At 34.6% G+C, this 13,592-nt stretch overlaps 1 pseudogene; it reads left to right on the top strand.

Annotated features, from left to right (window-relative positions):
- The first annotated feature begins 4,340 nt into the window (after positions 1-4,340).
- On the top strand, positions 4,341-7,176 carry LOC147483216 (uncharacterized; annotated as a pseudogene).
- The last annotated feature ends 6,416 nt before the right edge of the window (positions 7,177-13,592 follow it).

Raw genomic sequence — 13,592 nt, forward strand, 5'->3', positions numbered from 1 at the left:
CTAAATAGACGGATTCTGAAGTACGTCAATAGTGATGTCACAGGTGTATGTCTTCCACAAGTATGATTTATGAATAAATAGATTTTTTTTTTTTTTTTTTTTTGTTATTAACATTAAAATATGAGGTGCTGTGGACCTGTGTTTGTATGATTGAGAGGGAATCTAAAATTTTAGAAAGTATTATTCCTAATTGCTACTTCCTACTTCCTAGTTGTTTCTTGTTTTATTGTTTTTATAATTTTTCCTTTTGAAAGCAAATTGGACTAGTCAATTTTGGTTCCACTATTTTACCTGTTCTAATCTAGGAACTGTCACTACTTACGTGCGTAGATGATAATAATATGAGAATATTGATTTATTAAAACTTGGCATAAGGATCAAAAGTTGCTGTTGATCGAAGTGTCTATTGAATTCTAGTATGACCTCTTGGTGGCTCGGCTCCTAAGTTTCACCAATAATTATCACTCTATGTCTGGTTTACTAACTAGCCAGGCTTGTGGTTAAATATAATACATACATATAGTACTCTCGATTTATTCACTTGCAATCTACATATTTTGAAAACTAAAATAACAAATCAGGGAAATGGTATGTTGGAATATAGCCAAAAAAAAATTTGCTTTCCAAGAGACTGCTAGGTACAAATTAAATTGTAAGAGTCACATCAGCATGAGCAAAGAATCTTTGGAAGAGTTAATACTTGTTAGATGAAACTCTAGTTCCATTGTGTACACATCCACAGGACCACATAACTATGGCAATAAGAATCGTCCCTTAATAAATGAAGGGGAAAGCCTCAATGAGATCCCCCACTTATGGACTTATGGTTACCACACGGCCCCATAACTATTTCTTTTCTCCACAATCTATTTTGTGGCTATAGTTAAATAATGGTTGTTCCAATCATCTTTGTGGGTACTTCCATAGTTCCACCAATATCTAAAATTTAAAAGGAGAATAGTGACTTAGCTTCCACAAATTTCCAGAGGCTACAATTTCTCAATGGGATGGGATATAATATGAACACTTTGTAAATAGATTGTACTAATTGTTGTTTAATTTCTTTCAGACCTGTTTGATTTGCTTAGTTGTTTTTTAAAAAAATACCTATTTTCTCATGAAATGTATTAATTATAACACTTATCGAATTTTAAGTTGGTGATCTTGGTCCCAAGAAAAAAAACAATAACTTACTAGAACTAAAAATAAAAATAAATCAACATATATAAAAATCTTTTAGTCTCATTTTTGTTCTTTAAGTTATACTTTTTACTTTTTGTTAAGCATACTTTCTATTATGTATATTATATTAATATTATATTACGATACTTTAGGTAAGTCTCTTATCAAATAAGAAAAGTAAACACATTTAACCTGGCCTGAGCAATCAAATTCTCTGTCTCTCTCTCTCTCTCAAACCCAATAACAAAAGTCGTTAAGCGCAAGTTCAAATTAACAAACAATACTAAAAATATAAATAGATAGTTTACCAAGGTCATCATTTTTTTCATATTTTGTTAGACTGAAAATGAGATTATCATACATTCCATCCTGATGATTTTGAGAAAACATTTCTTTTTATCCATTGGAAGTCATCACATCTTTTTTCAATTGCACATTGGAAGTCTATAATTTTCATAATTTTTTTTTTTTTATCAATAGGAAGTCATCACATTTTTTTTTTCAATTGCACATTGGAAGTCGTCAACCAAGATAATGTCGTCCAAATTTTGTAGCCATATAACAAAATGGAAAAATATATAATTGAAGGAGAAACATTTTTATCGAATTACTTGATTCATATATATATTATTTATAGATTTCACCATTTTTTTTTGTGATCGCATTTTTCTTTGACTTTAATTGTTTTGGAATTCATCTATCTATAGTAAATATTTTTCCTCTTTTTTTTGTTGAGAAAAACATTTTACCGAGTTACTTGATTCATACATATGATTTATAGATTTCACCATTTTTTTTCTTTGTGGTTGCACTTTTCTTTGACTTCAATTGTTTTGGAATTCATCTATCTATAGTATTTTTATTTATATATATTTTTTGTTTCTTTTGGAGAAAAAAATGTGTCGGTTTGATTTTTACTCATTGATATCTCATGCAGATTTCAATTAATTTTTGTTGGTCAACCACTGTCATTTTGCTTGATATCATATTTGCTTCCACTTTGAACGTTATATATAAGATTTTGAAACTCACATTTTTAAGTGATAACACTCAAGGTTTGGTCTTACACATATATCATTTTGTTTAAACCAAAGATTGTCATGAGACCCATTCGATCAAATAATATATATATATATATATATATATATATATATATATATATATATATATATATATATACCTTCTTCAACCGTCTCCCGAAATGACGACGTTCGATCTTTGCTTGAGCAACCCGTAAACCATAAACCATAAACCTTTTCCATAACTGAAACTGATCGGATAAGAATTCAAAAGACCTTTATATTTTTTCATTGCTTTCTGATGTAGAGTCATTTTGTCAACGGCAATATAAGGATGAGTATTGCGGATATAGTCGAGGGAAACTTGACTGTCTGAGATGATGTGAAATGAAAGCTTTTCTCCTTTCGGTGCTGAAAAAGATTTCCTAATCTTTTCGTGATGCTTCCCAACCAAATCTATTACACTCATTTCGAGGGCGTTATTGTTCAGTACCAATACTAAAAATATAAATAGATAGTTTACCAAGGTCCTCATTTTTTCATATTTTGTTAGACTGAAAATGAGATTATCATACATTCCATCGTGATGATTATGAGAAAACATTTCTTTATATCCATTGGAAGTCATCACATCTTTTTTCAATTGCACATTGGAAGTCGATGATTTTCACATTTTTTTTTTTTATATCAATTGGAAGTCATATCTTTTTTCAATTGCACATTAGAAGTCATCAATCAAGATAATATCGTCCAAATTTTGTAGCCATACAACAAAATGGAAAAAGATATAATTGAAGGAGAAACATTTTATCGAATTACTTGGTTCATATATATTATTTATAGATTTCACCATTTTTTTTTTGTGATCGCATTTTTCTTTGACTTTAATTGTTTTGGAATTCATCTATCTATAGTAAATATTTTTCCTTTTTTTTTTGTTGAGAAAAACATTTTACCGAGTTACTTGATTCATACATATGATTTATAGATTTCACCATTTTTTTTCTTTGTGGTTGCACTTTTCTTTGACTTCAATTGTTTTGGAATTCATCTATCTATAGTATTTTTATTTATATATATTTTTTGTTTCTTTTGGAGAAAAAAATGTGTCGGTTTGATTTTTACTCATTGATATCTCATGCGGATTTCAATTAATTTTTGTTGGTCAACCACTGTCATTTTGCTTGATATCATATTTGCTTCCACTTTGAACGTTATATATAAGATTTTGAAACTCACATTTTTAAGTGATAACACTCAAGGTTTGGTCTTACACATATATCATTTTGTTTAAACCGAAGATTGTCATGAGACCTATTCGATCAAATTATACATATTTTTTCTAAATTGCTCGTTTAGATTCGAATTATGGAACATAGAGATAAATCATGATTCACAAAATACACGCAATGTCATCTCCATCACCATTCGATTATAGGTTTGCGTGAATAAAAAGAAAAGTAATTCCGTAAAAAAGAACTATAATAACAAAAAACCTGGAAACACAAAGAGCTTTAAAGAGAAAGCAAAGAAGATGAAATATGATTCATATTTACAAAAATTTAGAGAATAATACATAGATTACACATATACTTTAAGAGAGGTGAGTATTGATTACATGTAAAGGGTAAGGGTTGCAGAATGTCTGGTAAAGTTTATTGAGATATGGTTGCTCCAATCATCTTTTTGAATATTTGCATAGTTCCCACCTGTGTTCAAATTATTAGGATATGTTAGGGCCTGGCCCAGATGTATATATAGCTAAAGATACTCACTTTTGTAACCCATTTTGTTATTCAATAAGATAACATGGTATCAGAGCATGATCCATGGGGTCTAAATGTTTCTCATCCATGCTTTTGTTGATTCTTAATGGGTCGAGTTGATCTTATGAGTAGTGATCTGTGAGACTTTGGCAGCATAAAGGATGTTTATTTGGTGCAGTATTATGATATATTTTCCTTGGCTTTGCTTTTGAATTGAATAAATCTCTGTCCTTTTGAGTGTCTTGTGTCTTGTTTTATTTATTTTTTTTTTTTGTGGGAATGTCTGATTCACTCAAAATCTTTGGAAGCAATGCACAATTTGCTCAAATGGAGTGATAGTTAAAAGAAAGCTTTCACTTTATCTTCATTGGAAATGGATCTGGTTTGATTGTGACGTCTTTATTCTCAGGTTTGATTATGTTAAGTTACTTTTTTGTTTGTAGTGGATTGATGATTTTAGCAACTGTTGGTTGGATTTGAATGGGAATTTGATTAGTGTTGTTGGTGCTTCCTTGAGTATTTCTTTACGTGTTTATGTTATGGCGGACAATGGTGATTCTTTACGTGGTATTGGTCAAATTCTGGATGGCACAAACTATCCAGTTTGGGCCAAGATGATGAAGTTTTTCTTGATAGGTAGAGAAGTGTGGGACATTATCACCGGCACATTTCTTGAACCCCTTGATGACAAGCAACCTGATTATGTCAAAAATAAGGCTAAGTGGGAGAGGAACAATGCTCGGATCATTATGTGGATTAACAACTCTGTTCACAAGACCATTCAAATAGAATTGTCTAAGTTTGACACTGCTAAGGAATGTTGGGATCATTTGCAAACGATTTTCAATACGTCAAGCTATGCTAAGGAGTTTCAACTAGAGATTGACATTAGGGCGACACGTCAAGAAGACCGAAGTATTCAGTAGTTTCATCACGAGATGACAGTAATTTTGGATCAACTCGACATGATAGACTCGCCTGAATTGTTAGCTTTCAAGCCTTATGCCAATAAAAGGAAGCGGCAAAAGCTCTTCCAGTTTTTCCTTGCTCTTTGAGATAAATTCGAATCGATTAGGGGCTCTATTTTGCATAGGAGTCCTGGGAGTCCTTTGCCTCATCTTGACACTGTTATAAGTGAATTACTAGCTGAGGAGGAAAGACTTAAAACTCAAGCTAGTCGGTTGTACGTCTACTCAACTAACTCCAATAGTGTTTGCAACTCCTTATCGCCAATTTAATAATTCTCGTAGTGGAAGCCTCGTGGACCTCAACCTAGTGATGAGTGTAGATATTGTCATGAACCGGGGCATTGGGCCATTAATTGTCCTAAACTTGGAAGGGGTGTCCAGATCTCTCAACAACAACGTAATCCACCCATTCCACCCACTCCGATTCCATCACTTCACTTGTCTCACTCTCAACCTATTACTTCAAAGATCGAGATAATGAAGTCGCAGCTCGACTTTCTGATTTGCGGGCAATGCAACAAATTTTGGACAAGCATGTTATAGGATCAGCATTTGTTTTTGTGCCCACTGCTTCTTCTGCCCCTAGTTCCTCTTTTATGGAAGCGGACTGAGAGTACTCTTGAATAGCTTGGTTTATTGTTTTTGGTGCCTTTTTATGGTGTTTTCATGGTCATGGTGATTCGTGGTTGTGGGTTTATATTTGTGTTCTCATGTTAATTCGTGGTCATGGGTATTTGTTCGTGTTCTCATTGGTGGCGATTCGTGTTCTAGTGTGATTCATGTTCCTGTTCTCGTGGGAATTCTAGTTACACCTTTTCCAGTATGTATGCAAACTCATGATTATACTTACTCCTATCATGAGTTTGAAGAGGGGGTATTAGGATATGTTAGGGCATGGCCAGATATATATCTATTAGTAAAATACACCATAATTAACCTGGCCTTTTAAATTAGACCAGCCTTTTTTCTACCGCCTAATACCCCTAATTTAATACAAAAAAATATTATTCAATGTCTTTAAAAAGGACTATTTCGTCATTTATTTTTGTATTTCCATTTATACCCTTCCATTACAACACACAGACAAAGGAGTTTTATGTAAATTAAGGGCAAAAACCAAATCCACGCCTCTATATTGACATGTACGCGGTTTTTGCCACTTAACTACCATTAATACCCACTTCAATTACACCATTAATACCCACTTCAATTACCATTAATTATGGTCTAATTTCATACCAACCTCTTTAAATACATTGACTTTACGGTTCCCCCTCTCTTTTGCAAACAGAAAACATCATTCTCTCTCTTCCAATTCAGTTCTCCCACAAATAATCGGACGTCTCAACCAAGCCTTCAACCAAGCCTTCAGTCAAGACAATTCAGGTAGGCCTTTTTGTTTCTTAACCTATTACAGATAGATGAAAATGTCCAAAGGGAGATTATTAATCATAGGTCATTGAGGCATCCTAATATCATTAGATTCAAAGAGGTTGGTATGAAATTATTTATTTCAGAGTATATATTGGAAGGAATGAAAACTGAGTTTTTTTTTTTTTTTTATTGTTGATGCTTTGAATGCACTCAAGGTTGTATTAACACCGACCCATCTAGCTATTGTAATGGAATATGCGTCTGGTGGAGAGCTTCTCGAGCGTATATGTAATGCCGGTCGCTTCAGTGAAGATGAGGTTGGTGGTCTACATTTTCACTTTACCACCCGATGTTCCGGTGCATTGAGTTGATTTCTTTTTCCCCTTATTCTGCAGTTTGCAGGGCCGTTTCTTCTTTCAACGACTTATATCGGGGAGTTAGTTATTGTCATTCGATGGTAAAAGTGTTTTTTAATTATAAACTGCATTTGCAATCAGTATTATGGAGCGCGTGATTACTGATAGAGAGATTTATATGGAATTTTAACGTAGTTGTTTCAATTTTTTAATTGAAGCAAGTGTGCCATCGTGATCTGAAGTTGGAGAACACGCTACTGGACGGAAGCCCTGCTCCACGATTGAAGATATGTGACTTTGGATACTCCAAGGTACAAAAGTTTGTATCATGTTCTAATTCATTACAACACCATGATCTGATTTTGCGAGTTGCACAAATGTTGAAAAATAGATATTTATGTATACATGTCTTTATGACACGACTAGAAAACCAGTTACATCGTTCTAGCTTCTCTTTTTCTCTCCAATCTCCTCTCATTATTGAAAAATTATAAGGCCATGGACAAAAAAACCATCGACTATTTCTCTAAATTAGGTATGATTGTTACTTTCAATTTTTAAATCACTAGAATTTCCTTTTATTCATCGATTTTGATTTTTTTTTGAGATTTTTGTTTGGATTAATTCAACGCTAAAAAGATGATGTAGAAGATGAAGGGAAGGGTTTTGAGGGTGTTGGGGATTTGAATAGAGATGGGAAAGAGTTATCGGTGTCCCCGATATGTGGTCTTTTTCTTTCTTCTCCTTTGTATATTTTTTAATACATTCATTATTTTTAATGCAACGAAGTTTGGCTTATAATCACATAGTTTAAGGGGAAAAATATGCATCCTCTTTCAATTTATGCTAAGCATGTAAAATTCTTTCTCGGTAAACCGCAGAGGTCGGCGAGGTTGGAGAGCTCTTGTCGAGTATGGACTTGAGCCCCACGAGTATGCACCACCATGAATGCTCTTAGGAAGAACCCCAAGCATGGCTTGATTTCATGATGAAGTAAGTTTCAGATTTCGATCTCCTCTATGTTGCTTCCATTTTAAATGCTTCTCCATATCTGCTGAAGTTTCATTTTGTCGCTTCCTAAATTTGATGATTTGCTTTCATAATCGCGTTTTAATTTGATGGCTTTGAATGCGTTTTTTTTTTAATTTCATTTTGATTAACTCAAACTTGGTAATGTTTAATTTTTTTTTGTCCGCCCTTAAGTATATAAAGACTTCATGTGGGACAGAGGGTAAAGTTGTTTGAAGTTGTTTTAAAGTATGTTCCTTGGTTTTCCGTCTTTCCCACCGATGCGCAGACATTATAATCGCTCCCTGCTACACTATCTTATACCGGGGTTTTGGCATGATATGTGTTGCTCAAGATATCTCTGAATGGTTTTGAACTTATTTGCGAATTATTTCCAATGGTCCGGACAGGGGACTTTTGAGCTTTTGGACTTTTGGTGGTGATGATTCTTCATTCTATCATGGCGGTTGGCAAAGGTCACAAACTCAAATACTTGTCGGGTTGTCAAAGTTTTTTCTTCACTCTCCTTTGACAGGAGGATGGCTTCATTTTTCTTTATAAAGAAAAGCGGCTCTATTCTCACTCGGTGGCATTGGGTGCGGATTTGGTACATTTGGAAAGCTAAAGCCTTCATCATTTGCGGTATTTTCAAGGAGTCCGGCCTCCTCCACCACGGTCGAATGTAGGCTGTCGGGTGGGGGATTAAGAACTTAAATGTCGAAGGGCCGGTTTGTATAACTTTATGGCTCTTTGGATCCTGTTTTTCAGATGGGACTATTGTTCTCGATGACGGTAATGTTGTCGATCCAAGTTTGAGTGCCTTATTTAATATGCCTAGCCACCAAGTAATATTGCAGCCGATCATCTTGCGAGTTGAGGCTTTTGAGGAATCATGTTTTTGGGTGGGGAGGTTCGTCAATCATTTTAGGCCTATGTAACAACTAACGGATGATGAATCAGTTTTGTATTCTCCAGCGATGGCCTTTAGCCCCTTTGCATATTTCTCGATTGATCCACCCTTTATTTTTTGTTGCTAAATGATTATTGAACTGCAGATTATTCTAGAAATTTGCATTGTTTTTAATAACTGATAATTTGGGTTTAAGCCAAATGCAGGCATACATCTCTAGGCGCAAGTTTGGAAAGTCATTCGTATATATTTTGAGCTAAACAGTAATTTGAGGCTGATCACCATCGTCGTAGAACCAATGTAGAAGTGCTCTTGAGCTAAAAGTATATGAGGTGTCAGGTGAGTGGTGGATACGGTAGGGGTTCCAAATTTCCGATAGATTGGCTCCTCACTTGGCTTCATCTCTGCAAATTTCAAGAAGCCAATGATTGTGTCTGGAAACGTTAAACAAAACTAATAAATTCCAGACTAAATTAAAATTCCAAATCAATTTTTTTTCGAATGAACCGAAGTTTTACGATCCTACCAAAAGAATAACTTGAGCCGACGCGTCCGATGGTTCCTTCAAGACTTATAGACGCATTTCCTTCGTGCAAACCGGCAAAACAGAAAACGCTTCCCCACCTCTTTAAGTTTTAAGCTCTTTGTCGAACACTCTTGCATACCCTCCCATTCCAAAAGAAAAACTGTTACACCATAATCAAAGAAGTTCCATAACGGAAAATTTCCCTCCATCTTCACTTCCCGGTTTCTATATTCTCTTCATGAATCAAGCAATTTAAGGCAGGTTTATTATCTTGTAAAGGGTGCGTTGCAGAATTAGAATTAATCTGTCTACTCATATGTTGCTAATATACTAGAGGTCAAGATTGTTGGTAAAGATGATGTCACCCTAGATTTTGGAATCTAATAATTTGATGGTCTAGGAATCATGAAAAATATTTTCAATTCGCGCCCGATGAATATTAAACAAAAAAATCACACGAAATGCTTGCATGCACACTTACTGAGTAGCAGAGTTTAATGCACATTGTAGCGGATGATAAGGACCAAAGGCTGAAGTAGGCAAACTAATCGAGTTGTAAGATCGCCTATGGACTAGGTAGATACCTAACATTGTGTATTTGTACTTTGCATAATACTAAGCCCAATTGGCATCCTAGCTTGACAAAACATACAACAAGATATGAGTGGTGCGGAGGTCTGAATACTATCCGGCTAGGCTTACGCGACAACCACAACACCATATACCTCGTCACATACACGTGGTGCGGGTAAAAGCGACCATGTATGGTATTTGGATGGACGAGCTAACTTTGATGTTGATTAGCTCGGAAATTTCTGCCAACACTTTTCAGGTGACCTTCTGGCGTGCCCGACATGCCCTCTCTAGATGATATACTATCCATCCATGAAGAAGAACTAATCGATTCTGAAGAAGATGAAGATAAAGCACCCGATTCCATTGGAACTAAACCCACAAACGAATCGCTAAGAAGTAAGTATATTTATATGGATTTGTTTTGTTATATAACAAAGTGGTGGTTTTATTGATTTTTGGATATTGTATTATTGGTGGTGCAGGGGCTACGTTGGAATTCATAGTTCGGGATTTGAAACTTTCTTTTTTAAAGCCCGAGCTACGTTGATTACGGATTTGAGCATCCTTACGAAGGCAATTTTCTCTCTAAACTTTGTTTATATACACTGGAATTCTTGTTTAATGTTTCGTGCTCGCTTCAATGAATTCATCTTATACATTACAAGGAGTCACCTTGGTTCAAGCAAACAAAGTTTCTGAGGTTTGATATCGATTGCAAATAGTTTACGTAATATGTTTATTGCTTTTCGTAATAATCTGTTCGCATCAGTTTTTTGGCTTCGATAATGGCTTCATATACTTCTCGCTTCTCTTCTACCTGTTTTATAAGAGGAACACATTTTTCCCAATAAATATGCTTCAATAAAAAGAGGCTTCGATTATGCTACAATAAAAAGAGGAACACATTTTTCCCAATAAGTATGTATATGATCGCTACTCTTTGGCTTTGTTACCTTGACTTACGAATGGTATATTTTGGTTATAAAATGTGCACAAAGCTGATACGAGCAGTTTCGTTTGTATATATCTAGGTATGCATGATTGACCATGTAAATTTCCTCTATGAAATACATATAAAGGGGTTTCTTATGGTAATGTTGGTATTGAAATGTTCAATCTGAAACTTAGATTCGTAGGATTTCGTGGAAGAATCTCTCATATGTCCTCTTAGAAAAGTAAAGTGTCTTCGATATTGTTGAGTTGATTAGGCTGCCCGGTGAACATGGAAAAAGTATAGTCAATTATAAGATCCCTTGCAAAAGTAAACTTGGGATATTTTTCATTTGGAATCTGTTGCCTAAGCTCTGTGGCACCAAAAATTGAGTTCCTTGGTTTCCATCGGTGCATAATAATCGGTAAAGTCGTACTAATCTCAAGATACTTCCATGCTTGCTAGAGGAACAATTATGATCTTTGAAGGTAAGAAGATTACTAAGCAAGACAATAGAGACTAAGCTTAATTTTCTTCTTTTGTGGTTGGGTTGTACTTTTGAGTATTTTTCAATCAACTTCTATTTCTTCAGTTTTACAATGTTGGGTTTCCATTCACATGTGCGGGTAAGCTAGCAGATGGAAGCGGTCTAATAAAAGCGAGCGAGCGAAGAAGAAGAGTCACAAGGCAATGCTAAAGCTTGGTATGCAACCCATTTCAAAGGTTAGGTAGTGTTACTATCAAGAAGAGCAAGAATGTAAGCCTCTTTCTTAACAATTATTGATTACGTATGAGTAACAATTATTGATTCAATTGAAGCATTTTTTTCCCTAAAGGTTTGAGGAGTTAGATCATGGCAAAATCAAGACAATAGTGTAATGCGAGGATGCATCTCGACTTACGCAAGATCGAGGAATGAGATGGACCAACTAGAAGGTGTGAATACTTGATTTCTGAAATGAATTTGCTTGATATGTCGTCGTCTTGGAAGCCTGTAATTAAGTTCCGAAGGATAACTACAAGAGTTTGGTAGATTCCATAAAGCTTTGAATATGCATTCAATAGTACCAACTCACCGAAGTCGCAGAAGGTTTGTTGGCTAATAGTACCAACTGACCCCTATATCACATGTATTCTTCGAACAATTTTTGCAAGCTGTCACTCCAAATCATCCAAAAATTTGTCTGCTTTGGTTTGAAAGGAGTTTAGGAGCATCCTAGCAAATTGCAACTAGAAAGGGTAAGAGTTGTTTCTCTCTTTTTTTGTTAGGGTGCTAGATTAGCCTTCTTATTGAAATTGAGAATTGATTGTTTCATCTATCATGGAGTATATTGACAAGGTTCCTCTAGATGCTCTCCATGATAATGACATAAGTTTATTTCATGGTTTAGAACCATGGGTCATACTATGTACTTTCAGATTCAATAACATCTTTGCCTATCGTTTGTGGAATTGAAAAAAAAAAAAATAAAGGTTCTATAGATCTTATGGTATATCACATTCTTACTAGATGTCCGGGAATCAAAATTAGTGCACTAGGGCAGGGCGTATTAGAATGGCAAAGTTTAAAATTTGGAAGTATTTTGTAAACAAGTAGAAACATTGGACTATATTTAATTACACTTTTAGGAAAAAAGAAAAACACAAACTTCTTGCTTGAGTCGATTAGTTACTTTATTACTTGATGCATTAGAGGACCCCCCACCAAAAACTACTTATATTGGTTGATGTCCAAATAAGACAGGAAAATCTTAATAAAGACTGCTTCAACAAACCAACTCTTAGAGAGTATTTTTGCATGCAACACATTTTAAGCAAACTATCTAATGTTCTAGGTCACAACAGTTTGTTTTTTTTCACTTGGTCAATTTTATGTGGCATTGATAAGCTATTTCTTGATTTAATGTCATTTCAAGAGCACACACTAGATTTATATTGGATCTAAATTCCAAGCGATCTTTGTGATTACGTTATTGGTAAGTTGTTGAAATGTTCTTCTAATGTGCATGATGCTTATATAGAGTTAGACACAATGCACGAAGGTTTTGACTTGATAGTCTCTACAATTTTCTTTTTACAGCCCGTTTGCCACATCTCGTGTTAGATGTCTACAATGTCCGTATAATTGCTTATGGACAAATAGGGATTTGGAAAGACATTTACGATGGAGGGCCCAAAAGAAAGCGTGGTGTAAATTGTGTAACTCGGCTTGAGGCGTTGTTTCACACCATGAGAGATCGTCGGGGACTATAACACTATGAAGTTTATGTAAAGTCTATAATGAACAAATTCGAGACCTACTTGTGCACGGATCTCGGTCTGATAACTTCAAATAGGTAATTAGAATGTTATTTTACATTTTTTTTTTCTGCTAATGGTAATACTTTGTAGTTTTTTTTTAATATTTTTTGAAAAGCGATAAATAGGTTATCGCCTAAGTGATATTTCTATGTGTTTAGGTTTGAAATTAGGCAAGTGGCAAATGGAGTCTATCATGTTCTAGGATTGGTTGAATCCCATGTGAGCAACATGAATGATGTGCTGGGAAGTGTTACAAACGGTGACAACTTAAGGGCTGTTGGTGTTGCCAATGCAATTGAGCATAGTAGCGGTCTCATTGGTTTGTCTTTTCCTACACCTCTTAATCTTTGTAACTACTTGAACACAAATATTTTAGATACACAACAACATAGTCTCCTTTTTAAGATTACTATTGCTTGATATAAATGTAAGTTGCCTTAACAATGTAAAACAAGAACTTTTAGATACACAAAAACAAATGTAAGAAAAAGCAAGAAAAAAGATTTATAGGCTCTATGCATTGATGGCTATGCCTGTTATTATGATTGTCCGATTCTTAAATCTGTTGTTGTTATAAATGAATGGCCAGAACCAACATTTAAATATGAATTCATACAAAATCTCTTAAACTTTCTTTGAGATTTTATATTTTAGTTTTGGTTTGAGTGGCCTTGA

The sequence above is a fragment of the Coptis chinensis genome, chromosome 8, assembly GCF_015680905.1.
Source record: "Coptis chinensis isolate HL-2020 chromosome 8, ASM1568090v1, whole genome shotgun sequence".
Taxonomy (NCBI): Eukaryota; Viridiplantae; Streptophyta; class Magnoliopsida; order Ranunculales; family Ranunculaceae; genus Coptis; species Coptis chinensis.